Here is a 16,947-nt window from a genome sequence, read left to right as displayed (position 1 = left end):
CTAGACTATATACAAGGAGTACCAGTACTGAGTCAATGTGCAGGGGTATCAGGTAGTTGAGGTAATAACTAGACTATATACAAGGAGTACCAGTACTGAGTCAATGTGCAGGGGTACCAGGTAGTTGAGGTAATAACTAGACTATATACAAGGAGTACCAGTACTGAGTCAATGTGCAGGGGTACCAGGTAGTTGAGGTAATAACTAGACTATATACAAGGAGTACCAGTACTGAGTCAATGTGCAGGGTACCAGGTAGTTGAGGTAATAACTAGACTATATACAAGGAGTACCAGTACTGAGTCAATGTCCAGGGTAACAGGTAGTTGAGGTAATAACTAGACTATATACAAGGAGTACCAGTACTGAGTCAACGTGCAGGGGTACCAGGTAGTTGAGGTAATAACTAGACTATATATAAGGAGTACCAGTACTGAGTCAATTTGCAGGGGTACCAGGTAGTTGAGGTAATAACTAGACTATATACAAGGAGTACCAGTACTGAGTCAATGTGCAGGGGTACCAGGTAGTTGAGGTAATAACTAGACTATATACAAGGAGTACCAGTACTGAGTCAATGTACAGGGTACCAGGTAGTTGAGGTAATATGTACATGTAGGTAGGGTTAAAAGTGACTAGGCAATCAGGATAGAGATTACATCTCCTCATCCAGGGAGGTACACACACACACACACACACACACACACAGGGAGGGAATATTGTGTTTGTTTAATATTGTTTCAGGACTATGAAAATGGAAAAAAGGTTTAGCCTATGGATTATGAAAACAACAAAAAGAAATGGGAAAATGGGAGAGGAGAAATGACTAGAGACAATGTTGTTTAACTCACTGACCATGACCCATGAGTTCTTCTTACCTTTGTTCAGTAGAAAAGTCTCCCTCTCTAAAGTTTAGAGGTTGACTCATAGACCAGTCACTCTTCATGGACACACAGCTGGGTACAGGGGAGGCTGGTCTCTCCTGCTTGATTGGGCTTCAACACAACAGAGACAAATATTACGTCTCTCATCTACTCTGAGCTCAGATGGGGAAACAAGAGTTTCATTCCAAAACGCTATATATCCATTTTCAGAAATGTTGGTAAATTAGCTTTTATTGTTTAAAGAAATGATTAAACCACTACAAGGCTTTATAAAGGAGTCTAAAGTGGGTAATTTCCACTTTAAAATGTCAGACTTGATTTTCCCTGAGGAAAAATGTATGAACCCCTCAAAATATCCCTTAATTATAATCCACCGAAAAATACACATTTGCTATTGCTGCAGGATTATGTTCCAGCTGTGAGAAACAGGGTCAAATTAAGATATGGCATCTGTAAATGCATTCATCTTAAGGTAGCTAGGTGAGACAACCACGTATCACAGTCAAATATACAGGATACGAACATTACATTCCAGCTAAACAATGGTTTTAAATCACATCTCAAATCTACAATAGTTATATTGAAGGTACCCATTAGTAATCATTTCTGATGAAAAATCACAAATGTGATTTTCTTTTCTCCTATATAGCATTTTGTAATATAAATTCTTAAACAATATTGTCAGCTCACCTCATAGCTTTGGTGTCATGTTCCCCAGAGAGACTCATTTTAGAGGCAGGGCCCCCCTCCTCTCTCTCCCCAGAGAGACTCATTTTAGACCACTGACCCCTAAACAGAGATCCAGCATGTTGGTTGTGGTGAACACAGTGACAACTAATTATTGAATGTACATTATTCTCTTTTACTCATGATCTCTTAGAAATAAAACAGTTTACTAACAGACACATCCAAACAGTCAGGTGATTTAAAGCAATTACTTTTTCTAGCCCAATGACTACTCCATCAGGCCTGAAAACTAGGCCAAAACATAGCCCCTGATAGGCCTACATCTTATTTCAGACAGCCTCCAGTAGCCTGGGCAAGATGTAGGCAAGATGTAAGCTGAATGATTTAGCAGCTTGCTTAGTTCAAATTGACAGATTCATTTATTTAACATGAATAGCAAGACGATGTTGAGGTAGGAAGTGCTTCTGTTGCCCAGTAGCCTGCTGGAATAGGCTACTGAGGATGGGGTCGTAATTTCAATCAATGAATCAAATATTAATAATATGGATATGAACTGAATAGGTCCATGCTTGTCAACAACAGCCAGGTTATTATTATACCTGTAGCCTAATCTGGCTGACTGTTACCTTCAATCTAATGCATTCTAACATCTGATCAGCAATTGCAATAGAACTGTGACCATGGTGACACTTTAACTTCCAATTGAATTAACTAAACACGGCCATTAATAATTACATAATAACACAAGGCTACAACAACAATAAACTGAAGTTAAAGGCTATTTATTACATCTGTTTGCCAGCTCCAGGTTGGCTACACAAGTGGCACAAAATGATTTGCAACGACTCCAGTCATTTCAACATATTTATAGTATAAAATGGCAGGCTACAGTTGCCTAGACAGGCATAACAATGAATAGGCTACTTGATGGTCAACAGATCTATCATTCTCCACATTTAATGTCTGTTTCATTGTGGAGTTTTTCTCATAACAGAAGCACATGATGGAGTTCCATAACTTCCATTTTCAAAATTTCCACTCGAGACCCAAGAACTGAGCATGTGTAAAAACCTTCGCATGATATGGTTTTCCATAAGCAAAGTCGACATTAGAATGCAGTTTAAACCACCTCCGACAGAATGTATCTAACGTGCTCTAGAGCGCCTAAAGTAGTTTTCCTGTGATTTGTCACCTTATTTCTTGATGCGCATCAGTTCTACAGCGTTAATATGTTTTATGGAAAAAGGGTTGTAAAATAGGTGTCTCCTTAATGACAATCTAAATAACATGTAGGCCTACTGATTAGTTTCCACTTTGAAAACTGCTGTCTGTCAGCAACTCAGCTCAAGTGGCAGTTCTACTAACTAGTAATATCGCATTCCAGGTATTCACTCACATACTCTGTCCTTTAAAACAGATTATTGTTCAGAAATACTTAGAAATACTCACTTTATTTTTTTGTTCTCTCCATATAGTGTTTTCTGCTCTGTCGTCTCAAAATGGATCCTGTACAAAAGAACACATTTACTTTCTGTTTCACTCAGCAGTCTCCACACCCTGATAATAAAGTGTTTTATTGGTATCTTCCACTAGATGGCAGTAAACACCTGCTGTAACTAGACTTTACAATAGTAAGTGTTATGTTTCTTGGTCCTGGTGACTCCTGGGAAGTGTCTCAGAGGAGGAGTGCTGACCTAGGATCAGGTCCCCCTGTCCATGTAATCTGATTCATTATGATTGTTTTGTCTCATGTCTCTTTATATTAATATAGCCTGGGGACCATGTAGCTGTATTGAAATCACCTTGTTTTATAACCTTCTTTGTTGCTCAGTGGTACTTCAATTGGCCGGACCATGCCCAATTCTTTCACACAGTAATGCTCCAGCATCCACTCAGAGCTTATGCATCTAATGCATTCCTCAAATACTGCAGAGTAGTTAAGCAAGTCCCTGAGATTGGGGCTTAAAAGCTCTGTGATTTTGGTAAATGTGTGACCGACAGGCGCTAAAACATCTATTTGTTTTCCCACACCCATTAATTCCACAGGTAATTAGAAAATGTGGTTCATGCTGGTGATAGAGGCCAATATGTGTGAGTCGTCTGGACACAAAGACAGTATGCTCGTTGCAAAGTGGACAATTGAAGAGAGTTGGCATTCTTCAGAAAGATTGTGAACCTTGGAATGATGGGATGGAATCATGGAGATCATTGGTACTCAGCCACTTGCAGACATCATCAAGGGACCAGTCTTCCACAGCCACACTCAAATTAAAGTTGACACATGAAGCAAAAGTGAGAATTTTTTTTTGTCTTTCCAGACAACCAACTTTCCTGCTAATTTGTATTTATGGTTGTTCCATAAAGAAGCAGAGCTTGTCAGGAAAGGTGAAGATGTCTGTCTCTTATTTATCTGACGCCATATTTCTTAGTATGGGACATTATGGGATTCTGCAGTCCCACATTTAAGTGTTGACTCAGATAATATGATGGTCCAAATGGGGCATTAAGTTCTTCTTCCATGTCAACCCAAATTGGCCTATTAGAGTTCTCAATAAAGAGCCTATCTGGGCAGTTATAAAGGCTTCTTGCTATAATTACATGTTAGGGAGCTTTAATCCTCCCTTCTAAGTCTTTACCTGTAATCTAGCTTGGTTCATCCTCGCCCTTTTAATAGTCCAAATGAATCATTTTGTCTATGGTGTTAAAGGTGTAGGCAGGTATGGACAGTGGAAACATGCTGATGATGTAATTCAGTTTAGGAGCTTTAACCATCTTTATAACATGTGGCCTACCCCACAATGAGATTTATAGCTTGTCCCAGTTCTTCAACTGGAGTTGAATTTTGTTCAAACACTGTATTGATTGATTGATTGATGACTGCAAATACATTCATTCACCATTCAGTTAGTGTTGGAAAAGATGAAGGAATGACATAAAACACACAATAATCACACTGTATTGATTGATTGATTCACTGTAAATACATTCATTCACCATTCAGTTAGTATTGGATAGACAAAGGAGTAACACAGAACACACTATAATCACACTTCAAATACATCCAAATACTTTATAGAGGCTAACCTGTTAGTAGATCCATAGTGAGCTTTAAACATTGTCTTGCTTTGGTCTGAAATACAGAGGACAGAACAATCCGCCCCAATACACCAACCTGAAAGACATCAATTAGACACAAACACAACATAAACAACATGAGTATTCAATATCAAATGCATCTAACTAATCTGATCTGCTTTATGTATTCTTCTTTTTGTCAAGTCGAACATAATCTACATTGGGTCATCTGTGTGTGCGTGTGTGTGTGTCTGTTTTACCTGTTCGTGGTGGTTGATACATTTCTCTATCAGAGCTCACAGCTCCCAAACTCTCCACCACTTAACTGGACAGGGGCAGGATAAGCCAGGTACTAAAGGGAGGAGGATGGAAGGAGATGGTGAGAAAGTATATCATGGGTTTACATGACTACAATTCCTCAATATTGAGTCTAGCTAGCTAAAGTTAGCTAACGTTACAGTAACTTTAACTAGCTAGCTACTGTAGCTAACGTTAGCTAAAATGTACCAACATTTATACAACAATTACCAGCTAACATTACAGGCTATGTAGCTTGGCTAGCTAATGAAAAACCAAGAGTACATTACATCATGTATTGTTTTTTAGTAATTTGATAGTAGTTTGATGAATTATTATCTTAGCTAGCGAATAGCTAAGGTTCACTCACCTTTCACGTCAATCCGTTGCAAGTCATCTCTTATTGGTCGCGTCTCTCCAACCATCCGCGCGCTTCCCGCTTCCAGTTGTCTTTTGACCAACGGTCCCAATTTGAATTCTGCGCTGGAGCGCCCTTTACTCACGAGGGCGCTGCTGGTTCCAAACCGAACCCCTCTTTGGAAAAGGCTTCTTCAAAGAACCCCTGAAGTCTACAACGGTTCAACAACGAGCTGATGGCAGAGTATAGGCTTGGAAAATCATCTTAAGGTATATTTTTTTACCTTATATTATCCTAAAGGATCCTACAGGAAGCTTTTCTTTTAAGAGTGTAGTTCACGTTTACTCATTTATCTGCAAAACCATGCCTTCCGAGTTGTAAAGGGGTGGCCAGCCACATAATTAGTTTTAAAAGTCTACCATGACAACAACTATCCCATTGACTATATCCAGTAATAGTTTCTTATTGTTCTAGTTAAGATCTCACAACATAGTTACGCTACTACAGTTAAGGCATAAGACATAAGTATATATCATTTGAAAATGCAGATAAAATTGGCTTGTACTTGTCATGTAATAACAATTTTGAAAAACACTAAAAAGGCTATGTATTCCCCCAAGGTCAATACTTCAAAAAATAATGAATCGTAAAATATTTGTCCTCTGTAGTTGCGTGTCTTTCTTTTTTTGCTGAAATCCATACTTTTTCATTAAACGTTAATGAAATTCAACCACCGACTTTTTGCTCCTTTTTTTTGCAACTCTGTTATTTGAATATCCAATGACTTAGACCAAGGGCTCCAAATACTCGTTGTCCAATCAAATCACACAATCTACAGATGGGCTGTCAACCAATCAACATTTTGCAGATCATTACAGGTGTCAGTAAACACAAAATTGGGCGCATAACTTTATTGACTTGGCACATTTTCTGTCCAGAGACACTGAGAAATAACAACCAGGAAAGATAAATCATAGAAAGATATGTTTATTTTACATATTACAATAATTGTATAGCCTAGGTTTCATTTACAAACAGACATATTCACTACATTTGTTCCATTATTCACTAAATTACTTATTATTTTCAGTAAACTCTTATTCTATAACATTTATTGTTTTAACATTCACACTGCTAGTTTTACACATTATATTTATATATATATACACACTACCGTCATTTATATAAATATAATATATAATTATCAATATATAACCATATAATAGATATATAGCATTTACTATACACACACACACACACACACACACATACATAGAGTATTGAGAGATAGGGAGAGACAGACAGTTGTGAGGACAATATGTCTGAGAATAAATATGTAGGTGGTAGTTTAGAATGAGTTAAAGGCAGAGGAGGGTTCAATAGGACAAGTGTTTTGTCCCTGACCAGTCCTCCTACTGCCAGACCACTGGATCCTGTGTCTCCATCTAAAACGTGATTTCTGTGCCGGCCATGCGTGGCCACACTAAGAACCAAGACCCAGAAGAAGGGTAAGAAGAGGACATTGTCTGTTACACCAGCTAAGGTGAAGAAGGTGAGATTGGCTGTTACACCAGCTAAGGTGAAGAAGGTGAGATTGTCTGTTACACCAGCTAAGGTGAAGAAGGTGAGATTGTCTGGAAGACCAACAAAGTCCCCTGTCCCCGAGGTGAAGAGGACACCTCCAGTCTATGGGTCTGGTCCCCTTGCCAGGGCCAGATATTACCTGGATTGCCATCAATACCTCCATGCTTTGTTTATGAGGTCACACGTGAAGAAGTACAAAGAGGACATCATCAAGAGGTAAGGTAGTAGAAGTATGTGATAAGAGTGATTGTTTTTTAGACTTGAGATTATAATTCAGTTGATATGCCATACCATATATCTACAATGTAGGATCATAGGTTTGTGTGATTTCTATGTACTTTCAGAGAATGGAGTTAGTGCAGGAAAAAGATGGTCCCTTGTCCCAACCGGTGGAGACAGAGGTCTTTCAGACCTTTTCCTGGAGTGAGACTCTGGCGTGGGGCAGAGGAGAAGGCACCTTTGATGACCACCTGTTAGAGGGCAACCCTTCCCCAGGCCAGAAACCTCAAAGTAGACGTCATCAAAGGTAGAGAAATCACCACAATGTGAGGATTAACCCAATATCATGTTCACACTAGATGTCCAATATCAATCATTTCACAATTGACATGTTGTATATAGTTGTACCGTTTCTACAAGTCAATTAGTAAAGTAAGTACAACTCTGACATGTAAGCCTTGTCCGAGACAAAAGACAAAACTAAGAGAAGAAACCTTCTAATGTCTCCTCTTTTCAGAGACGACTTTCAACGTAAGAAGCAGGACCTCCTTGACAGAGGGACATGGATGGTGCTGTCAATGGCCTTGTTCACCAGCAGGCTAAATAAAATGAAGTTTGTACCAACATGCCTGGAGATGGAGCTGTGGAGGGGAGGATACTGTGAGAAGATATTCTTCACTCTGAACTCCATGGCCACCTGCCTATGTTCTGATGCCACTAGAGGACATGTTAACAGGTTGAGGGTCGGCAATGATACCAAGATCATGAAGTGGAAGAAACAGGCTGAGGTAAGTGTGAGTCTTAAACATATGTAAACACAATTTGATTCATTGATTCATTGATTCAACACAACAATTTCATAATTCTATTATTTAATTGAATTTCTCATCTCAGTCAGGATGCTCTCAAATAGGCTTTGTCGTGCCCTCTCCACATCTTATACTTTTCTCATATTTTGTGTGTTCTTTCTTCCATATGGGAATGAATGCTGACAAATAAATGCTCATATTATTTTATTGATGAAGTATTCCACTAAATGAAAGAAGATAGAAATGAACTTTTGACCAATGCTAGCTGATAATATTTACTCTTCCATATGCGTTGTGTTCTTACATCTTCTTCAGTATGAGGTCTGGGATGTACACCATGTGATTTTCTTTGCCATATGCCTTTTTCAACAGCTTTTCTCTTTCTTTCTCCCTCTGTTTCTTTTCGTTATAGTTCCTTGCCACCTCGTCCAGGTGGGCTTTCACCCTCTCCTTATTCTTCCTCACTTCTTCCTTACTCTCTGCTTTTCTAGCTCTGAGCAGTTCTTTTACTTTGTTCTTCTCCAACAAGTCTCTTTCTTTCCTCTCCTTTTTCTCCTGCTTTGCCCTGACTCTCTGGGCGCGTTTAGTTTCCATCTGAAAGAGAAAGTCCATACATGTTGGTCAGTGATCTGAAATATGATTATTACTCCTTCTCTAGCATGCAGTCAACTTAATCTGTTGAATCTGATAGTATAACCATTAGGAGGTGACTTATGACCTCCCTGAACTGTGACTGGTTAAATGGAGTACTGTACCTGTGCCTGCTCTTGCTCTCTGAACCTCAGGACAGTCTGCATCTGGTACAGCTTTATGTACGCCTCCTTCATCCTCTCCACCACATCCCTCTTCTCTATTGCCCATCTCTCTTTGTCCCTTTGCATTTTCTCAATTTCACTACTCTTTCTCTCCCGCTCCTCTGTAATCTTCCAGTTCTCCTTCTCCATCTCTCTCTTTTCCATCTCCCATCCCTTCTTCTCTTGTCCATTCAGGCACAGAATCCTCATCTTCAGTGGCGGCTCCTGAAAAAATTCTCAGGAGGGGCAATTTTTCTGATGATTTAGGTGACCTACACACATTTTAAAAAAGATATGTCCAGCAACAACATGAAGACAGGGGCAGCATATAAGTCAATACCAGAAGCATTTATTGACTGATCTGGGGAGATGGATTCCAGTTTCTGTGACAGATTATAAATAATCTCTGATGCCTTTGTTATATTAGCTTTTGGTTGAATGTACTGTCGTAGTAAATATATAATGTTATAGCTTGGTCTGACTAAAATCTTGTGCATGACCCATTTTGTGTTGGGCGTTTGTTTCTGTTCCTATCCTATAACAATGGACAAAAGAGTCCTATCTTGTCAGCCTTGTCAGCAGGTGGCCAAGGAGTGGTGATCCTAGCTGACCTAAGACAGGACACTTTTACTTTACTCGCGTGCACGAACGAGTCCGTGCACGCGATTCCAGATATCTTTACCTCTGAATAAACTGCCTTTATTATACCATATCCACCCTGTCCAAAGTCTCTACTTGGTCTCAGTTCTCCAGTAAACTTGTGATTATCAACAGTACACAACGGTAACAAACAATTGGGGGAACTCACGGGGCAGATAGTAACCACTTAAAAGGAAGCGATTCCCAAACCTTCCATAACAAAGCCATCACCTACAGAGAGATGAACTTGGAGAAGAGTCCCCTAAGTAAGCTTGTCCTGGGCCTCTGTTCACAAACACAAACAGACTCCACACAGCCCCAGGACAACAACAACAACAACAACAACAACAACACAATTAGACCCAACCAAATCATGAGAAAACAAAAAGAGAATTACTTGACACATTGGAAAGAACAAACAAAAAAACAGAGCAAACTAGAATGCTATTTGGCCCTAAACAGAGAGTACACAGTGGCAGAATACCTGACCACTGTGACTGACCCAAACTTAAGGAAAGCTTTGACTATGTACAGACTCAGTGACCATAGCCTTGCTATTGAGAAAGGCCGCCGTAGGCAGACATGGCTCTCAAGAGAAGACAGGCTATGTGCACACTGCCCACAAAATGAGGTGGAAACTGAGCTGCACTTCCTAACCTCCTGCCAAATGTATGACCATATTAGAGACACATATTTCCCTCAGATTACAGCGATCCACAAAGAATTCGAAAACAAACCCAATTTTGATAAACTCCCTTATCTACTGGGTGAAAAACCACAGTGTGCCATCACAGCAGCAAGATTTGTGACCTGTTGCCACAAGAAAAGGGCAACCAGTGAAGAACAAACACCATTGTAAATACAACCCATATTTATGTTTATTTATTTTCCCATTTGTACTTTAACTATTTGCACATTGTAACAACACTGTATATATACATAATATGACATTTGAAATGTCTTTATTCTTTTGAAACTTCTGAGTGTAATGTTTACTGTTAATATTTATTGTTTATTTCACTTTTGTTTACTATCTACTTCCCTTGCTTTGGCAATGTTAACACACGTTTCCCATGCCAATAAAGCCCTTAAATTGAATTGAATTGATAGTAAGGTCGCAATGACACAGAAAGCAGTTCAATGTCGGGGTACAGAGTCGCTCTCTTACCAGGATCGCGGTCCGCTCTGACCAGGGTGAAGGTGGCCGGCTCCACTTCTCTGTCCGGGACTCTGTCATCCAGCCAAGTCTCCCAGCTGTATTGGGATTACAGCTGCCTGCAGCGTTTTCATTATTTAGTCCGTTCGTAGCGGGTATGTACACGATCAACAAGATCAGTCCAAAACCGAAAGATCAGTTCAAAGCAGAATGTTTGCAGAATGTTTGTAAACTAAGTCTACAAATTAAAAACATAAAATAACGCCACACTGCAGGTCACAACAGAGACGCTGCTAGCCGCCATTGTCTTAGTTACGTTCATGGTTACGTCACGTATGACGAAAGCACGTAAGTGCATGCCCACAGACACCCATAGAGAATGTATTGAAAGCTTTGAAATTTGAAAAAAATAGATTTTACATGACAGGCTATGAGAGACTTCTGGGCGATTTTCAACTTGACTGAAATCGCCCCAAAAACGGGCGGGGCCATTTGAAGCACGACTTTAGCCTGATTTGATATTTAGTGGCTGGCAGATCAGACGTGAACACTGATAACTACTGTTGCCGTGATATAATTGATTAGAAAAAAAATCCCTTCCTTTTCCCGTTTGGCAGTGCGTCGCCCATATCGCCCTATTGAACACACCGCCCATGCTCATCTTTTCTCTTTCCAGAGCCTCTATCGCTCTCTCCTTCTCTCTCAGCTCAATTATCCACTCCTCTGCTGCCTGCGTGCTCCTCCTCTTAATCTCCTCCTTCTCCTTCATCCATCTTTCCCCCCGTTGATCCAAGAGGCTTCGTAGGCCAGCCTTGGCCTTGGCCCATCTCCCCCTGTCCTCCTTCCAGGCTACTAGGGTCTGATTCCTCTCCTGGTCTGCTTTGGCCAAAGCTGTCTCCAAACCATTTCTTATGAGGTTCCATCCATTCCTCTCTCTCACCCTCTCCTTCCCCACCCTTTCATTCTCAGCTAACAGTCTCTTCTTGTTCTCCACTGTCACCTTCCATAACTTGGCCAAGGACATCTTCACCTTTGATATCTTGTCCACCATTGTTTGTTTGTCGGTCGCTGCGCTTTCTCTCTGTTTGTCCATCACCTCTTGCTGCCTATCATTCTCAGCTGACAGCCTCGTGTTCTCCACGGTCAACTTCCCTATCTTGGCCAAGTGCAGTATGTTCTGCACCTTCAGCTTTGCCATCTTGAGCGCCATATTTTTTCTGTCTGACACTGCACTTTCTCTCTGTTTCTCAAACAACTCTCTCTCCAGCTTCCATTGGTAGCAGTTTACCTCAATAGAAGCCTCAGTCTCCCTTATCTGTCTCAGCAACTCTTCAATTAGCCTTTCTCTTTCTTGCTCTGGTTCCACCCTCACCTTGTTGACTTCCTCCAACACCTCTCTCTGCAGCTTCCACCGGTAGTGGTCTACCTTGTTACAAGTCTCAATCTCCTTTCTCATTCTCAGCAGCCCCTCCATTTCTCTTTGTCTTTCTATCTCTCGTTCCCCCCTCATCTTGTTGCTGTCACGGTTCAGACAGACGACCAGAGGACCACAATTGCGTCACACCAGAAAGTTTATTAAAACTTAAGGGAAAAGGGAAGTAGGGAGTGAATGAAGGCTCCAGGGGTAACAGGGATCCCGTCCAATGTGCTGGGTCTGTGCCCCCCCCAGTGGCAGCGATGCGTCCTAAGAAGCCGGTGGTGGGTGGTCCAGAAGTCCTGGGGGGGGGGAGACACAGACACAACAGGGCGGAATGAAACAAGGCAGCAGTACAGTTCAAGGGAAATCCAAAATACGTAGTAGCAAGGCAGAAGGCTGGTCAGAGTTACCGGGATTGAAGAGTAGTCAGGAGTCGTTATGGCAGAAGCAGGTCTGGATCTCCTGGGGCAGAAGAGTATCCAAAAATCAGGCAGGTCCGGGGTCACAAAACCAGGGTGAGCCAGAAGCGCGAGCAAACAGGTTCCGGGTGTGAGCTTTGCAGACGATCTGACACCGGAGAGCTGAAAGACAGGGCCTTAAATACTGGGAGAGGTAGTGGGTAATGCAGCGCAGCTGGCAGAGTAATTAGAGCAGAGCAGAGCAGGGACAGGTGGAGCTAGTTAGGCTGAGTAGAGAGAGTGGTGAGCAGAGTGGAAGAAAATTAAGGTGGTAACCCGGTGGAGTGAGAGGCTCATGACAGAACCCCCCCCCCAAGGGACGGCCCCAGAAGTCCCAAGAGCAACACCACGCCGGGCGGGAGGAGGGGAGCCGGAGGAGGGCTAGAACTCCTCCGAACGGTCCGAGTGAACGTCCTCATCCTCGGAGGAAGCCGGAGGGCCGTGGTCGGGAGATGGGACAGGTCCCGAGACAGGATCAGGCACAGGACAGGAAGCCGAGCGGGCAGGACGGTTAGGGACCCCTCTGGGGCGGCCCCTACGGATTGCAGGTTGATCAGGATGCCGTTGGTGGAAAGCGGTGATGAGAGTCCTATCCACAATCCGACTAGCTGGCACCCAGGTCCTTTCCTCAGGTCCATAGCCCTCCCAGTCAATGAGGTACTGGAGACCCCTACCCCTCCGTCTGGACCGAAGCAGGCGGCGGACGGTGTAAACCAGACCACCATCGACGAGCCGTGGAGGAGGAGGACAAGGCGCAGCAGGGACCAGCGGACTCTCATGGATGGGCTTAATCTTAGACACATGGAAAGTGGGGTGCACCCTCAGGGAATTAGGCAGTTGGAGCCGGACAGCAGTTGGGCTAATCACTCTTATGATAGGGAATGGGCCAATGAACCGAGGTGCCAGCTTCTGCGACTCCACCCTGAGTGGCAGGTTCTTCGATGACAACCACACCCTTTGACCAACATGGTAGGTGGGAGCAGGAATTCTCCGACGGTTGGCCCCGGTAGTGTAGCTGGCAACGGATCTGAGGAGTGTGGCTCGGGCTTGTGACCAGGTGCGGCGACATCGACGGGCAAAAGCAAGTGCAGATGGGCAAGTAACCTCCTCTTCCTGGCTGGCAAATAGAGGAGGCTGGTATCCATAAACACATTGGAAAGGGGACATACCGATGGCAGAGCAGGTCAGAGAATTGTGTGCGTACTCCACCCATGTCAATTGCTGCGACCAGGAGTGGGGGTTGCGTGAAGTCATGCATCGCAGTGCCTTCTCGAGCTCCTGATTAGCCCGCTCTGACTGCCCATTGGATTGGGGATGGAATCCGGAAGTCAGACTGACTGTGGCTCCCAGCAGGTGACAGAACTCCTTCCAAAAAGCGGAGGAGAATTGTGGACCACGGTCAGAAACTACATCCTTTGGCAGTCCGTGGATCCGGAAGACGTGTTCCAGGACCACCTGGGCGGTCTCCTTGGCGGTTGGGAGCTTGGGGAGGGGAATGAAGTGTGCCATCTTGCTGAAACGGTCAACTATGGTGAGAATGACGGTCATGCCACTTGAAGGGGGCAGCCCCGTGACAAAGTCAAGGGCGATGTGAGACCAGGGACGTCTGGGCACAGGCAGGGGCTGCAGCAATCCGGCTGGGGGCTGGCAGGACGACTTGTGTTGGTTGCAGATGGGGCAGGCTTGGACGAATTCCCGTACATCCTTTCTCAGAGAGGGCCACCAGAACCTCTGGGCGAGCAGGTTGTAAGTGCGGGTGGAGCCAGGGTGACAAGCTAGGCGGGAGTCATGTCCCCACTGAACGACCTGGGACCTCAGGTCTTCGGGGACAAAAAGGCGGTCAGCTGGGCAAGTGCTGGGACCTGGCTGGTTACGGAGAGCCTCCAGCACCTGTTCCTCAACAGCCCAGGTCAGAGCTGCAACGATGCAGGGACTTGGCAGAATCGACACAGGGTCCTTGGAGGGGGTGTCATCCTTCTGGAATTGACGGGAGAGGGCGTCTGGCTTGGTGTTGCGTGATCCAGGCCGGTATGACAGAGTGAAATTAAACCTGGTGAAGAACAGGGCCCAGCGGGACTGCCTGGAGTTCAACCGTTTGGCCGTGCGGATGTACTCCAAGTTCTTATGATCGGTCCAAACGAGAAATGGAATGGTGGACCCCTCCAGCCAGTGACGCCACTCCTCCAAGGCAAGCTTCACAGCCAGCAGCTCACGGTTCCCTATGTCGTAATTGCACTCAGAGGGGGACAACCGACGTGAGAAAAAGGCACAGGGATGGAGCTTCCTATCCTCCGCAGCCCACTGAGAAATCACAGCACCAACTCCCACATCCGAGGCGTCCACCTCCACAATGAATTGCCGGTCCACATCAGGCATCTGGAGGATGGGAGCGGAGGTGAACCTCACCTTGAGGGTACTGAAGGCTTTGTCGGCTGCTGGGGTCCAGGTGAAGGGTTGCTTGGTGCTGGTTAGAGCAGTGAGAGGGGCAGCAACGGTACTGTAGTTCCGGATAAACTTTCTATAGAAGTTAGCAAACCCCAGAAACTGTTGCAGCTTCTTTCTGTTCTCCGGAACTGGCCATGAAGTGACTGCTGATACTTTGGCAGGATCCATTTGGATACTTCCCTCTGCCACTATGTACCCCAGGAAGGCCACTGTCTTGACGTGAAACTCACATTTCTCTGCCTTGGCGTAGAGGGAATTCTCCAGAAGACGATGAAGGACTTGCTGGACATGGCGGGTGTGTTCAGACAGGTTTCTGGAGTAGATTAAGATGTCATCCAGGTAAACGAAGACAAACTTGTTTAACATGTCCCGCAGTACATCATTCACTAGAGCCTGGAACACAGCAGGAGCATTGGTGAGGCCAAAAGGCATAACCAGATACTCGTAGTGGCCTGTTGGTGTATTGAATGCGGTTTTCCATTCATCTCCCTCCCGGATCCGCACTAGGTGGTAAGCGTTTCTGAGATCCAACTTGGTAAAAACAGTGGCTCCCTGGAGCAACTCAAAAGCAGAGGTGAGCAGAGGCAGAGGGTAACGGTTTTTCACTGTGATGTCGTTGAGTCCCCTGTAGTCGATGCAGGGGCGAAGAGATCCGTCCTTCTTCCCCACAAAGAAGAAGCCAGCACCAGCAGGAGATGAAGATGAACGGATTAATCCTGCGGACAGAGAGCCATTGATGTAGTCCTCCATGGACTTTCTTTCAGGAGCAGACAACGAATAAAGACGACCCTTTGGAGGGGCTGTTCCAGGGAGGAGGTCGATGGCACAGTCGTACGGTCGGTGAGGGGGCAGAGATGTGGCTCTTGCTTTGTTAAACACCTCTCTGAGACCATGGTAGCATTCTGGGACATTGGAGAGGTCAGGAGCGGAGTTAGTAGGTACTGGCCGAGGGGGTAGTGCGGCAGCAAGCAGGCAGGTTCGGTGGCAGTCCTCTCCCCACTCCCTGATCACCCCGGTCACCCAGTCGAGCTGAGGGTTGTGCCGGCGGAGCCATGGGTAACCCAGGATGAGGGGTTGGCCTGGAGAGGGGAGCAGGTGAAACTGGATAGTTTCTTGATGGTTACCGGACAGACCCATCGAGACCGGGGCCGTGACATGAGTGACCGATCCGAGTAAGTGTCCGTCCAGTGCCCGGGCAGGAATAGGAGGTGTCAAACGGAGGTTCTCCAGTCCCAGTTGGCGTGCCAGCTTGATGTCCATTATGTTGGCTTCGGCGCCAGAATCCACCAGAGCAGCCAGGGTGTGAGTTGAGTCAGAGAGGCGGAGGTGAACTTGCAGCAGGGGTTTGCGGTCGGAGGACTGGATGGTCATTGAACTCAACCGGACTCCCCCTATGCCCGGTGAGCTTCGGCCCTTTAAAGGGCAGGTTACCACACGATGTCCATCACCTCCACAATAGAGGCAGAGGTTTGAGGTGAAGCGGCGCTGGCGCTCTGCAGGAGTGAGAGAGGCTCGCCCAATCTCCATAGGCTCAGACTGATCAAGCTGACCTGGGTGAGTGGCAGTAGATGACAGGAGCCCAGTCGGATCTCTCCGAATGCCGGTAGTAGGTGGACCTTGGCGCCCCCTCTCACGACGACGGGTCTGTATCCTTCTGTCGATCCTGACAGTCAGTGCGATGGCTTCATCAAGAGTGGAAGGCAGTTCATGGGAGACCAACTCGTCCTTGATATAGTCAGCCAAACTATGGAAGAACGCGTCCACCAACGATGGTGTGTTCCAAGAACTTCGTCTAGCCAGGGTTCGGAAGTCGATGGAATGGTCTGCGACTGTACGTCTGCCTTGTCGAATACTGAACAGTTCACGAGACGCCTCTGCGGTTGGTGAATCCAGGTCAAACACCTTCAGCATCTCCTCAGCAAACAGGTCGAAGGTTGCACATGCGGGGGTTTGACGTTCGAACTCTGCTGTTCCCCAGAGTCGAGCTCGGCCCGTCAGGTGAGTGATGGCATACCCAACTTTAGCCCCCTCCGTGGCGAAGGTCCTTGGCTGCAAGGAGAACTGAAGTCGGCAGCTAGTCAGGAATGGCCGGACCTGGGTTGAATCGCCGTTGAACCGCTCGGGG

The 16,947-nt window shown here is 45.0% G+C and overlaps 1 long non-coding RNA gene across 1 annotated transcript in view; it reads left to right on the top strand.

Moving 5' to 3' along the window:
• The window catches only part of LOC311114899, a 112,133-nt gene that overhangs the window by 82,591 nt on the left and 12,595 nt on the right, over positions 1-16,947 (top strand). The window lies entirely within an intron of this gene.

The sequence above is a fragment of the Coregonus lavaretus genome (genome assembly GCF_964263955.1).
Source record: "Coregonus lavaretus genome assembly, contig: HAP1_SCAFFOLD_1381, whole genome shotgun sequence".
NCBI lineage: Eukaryota > Metazoa > Chordata > Actinopteri > Salmoniformes > Salmonidae > Coregonus > Coregonus lavaretus.
The sequence above is the reverse complement of the archived record's forward strand: the minus strand, read 5'-3'. Positions and strand labels throughout refer to the sequence as shown.